At 43.6% G+C, this 1,283-nt stretch overlaps 1 non-coding gene across 1 annotated transcript; it reads left to right on the top strand.

Annotated features, from left to right (window-relative positions):
- On the top strand, positions 1-138 carry LOC114809287. Its single transcript, XR_003757074.1, has one exon. It is a non-coding gene; the product is annotated as a small nucleolar RNA SNORA7 (small nucleolar RNA).
- The last annotated feature ends 1,145 nt before the right edge of the window (positions 139-1,283 follow it).

The raw sequence follows: 1,283 nt of genomic DNA, 5'->3' as shown, positions 1-1,283 counted from the left end.
CTCCTCTTAGGGTTGCATCTGGAAAGTTTCCAATACTCTACCATTCTCAATTACAGGAGGGAGAGTCAAGCAGAGGCCTGTCCATTCCATTCCTAGCTTGGCCAGTGGCTAGCTAGTGGAAGGCAATCTGCTATAAGTCAAACCTACCTCTGCTGGGTAGTAGCAGCATGGGAGAGTGTTGAGGGTGGAGACTCGAGTTTACTGTGCAGAAGGAGGCAATGTTAAACACTATGGATACACTACTAGAACTATTGCTGATGGAGGTGAGGTGTTCTGGGAGAGATGAATCCATGGCATCGCTTTGGATAGGAGACAACTTGACGGCATAAGACAAGAGCTGAAGATACTTGAAGCGTGACCCTGGAGATTGAAACCGAACTTGTCTAGAGAGAAACCATGCCTGCAACCTCTGAGTCCAAGCCTGAAGAGAGAAAGAAGGCTGTACTAAATGTACAATGAAGTTCTCTCAGTCACATAAACCATATTACCTGAGATCAATGGCAAACTCTACGATGCAAAAGTGATGTTACAGTTTCACTACCTAGCGCTTCACCAGAAATAGAGAAGCAGCGTGGCTTAGTGGAAAGAGCCCGGGCTTAGGAGTCAGAGATCGTGGGTTCTAATCCCAGCTCCACCACTGATCAGCTGTGCGACTTTGGGCAAGTCACTTAATTAACTTCTCTAGGCCTCAATTACCTAATCTGTAAAAGTGGGGATTAACACTCTGAGCCCCATGAGGGACAACCTGCTTACCAAGTAGCTACCTCAGCACTTAGAACTGTGCTTGGCACATAGTAAATGCTTAACAAACACCATAATTATTATTATTATTGTTATTATTATTAAATAGAGAAATCAGTTGAAATCAAGGACCAAATCTTGGTGATATCGAGAAACAGCGTGGCTCAGTGAAAAGAGCATGGGCTTGGGAGTTAGAGGTCATGGGTTCTAATCCCAACTTCCAGCGCTGTCACTTGTCAGGTGTGTGACTTTGGGCAAGTCACTTAACTTCTCTGTGCCTCAGTTACCTCATCTGTAAAATGGGGATTAAGACTGTGAGTCCTTTATGGGACAATCTGATCACCTTGTATTCCCCCCCCCCACCCCCGCAGTGCTTAGAACAGTGCTTCACACATAGTAAGCACTCAACAAATACCATCATTATTATTAATATTATTTTAATAGCATCATTTACTTCTGACCATTAATGTTGCAGACTTATTCCTAGTTAGTGGCTTGATAAAGAAAAAATACATCATGACTAGGTTAGCCCCATCAGAATT

This window comes from Ornithorhynchus anatinus, chromosome 2, assembly GCF_004115215.2.
Source record: "Ornithorhynchus anatinus isolate Pmale09 chromosome 2, mOrnAna1.pri.v4, whole genome shotgun sequence".
Classification (NCBI taxonomy): domain Eukaryota; kingdom Metazoa; phylum Chordata; class Mammalia; order Monotremata; family Ornithorhynchidae; genus Ornithorhynchus; species Ornithorhynchus anatinus.
This window is presented reverse-complemented; position numbering and strand designations above follow the sequence as displayed.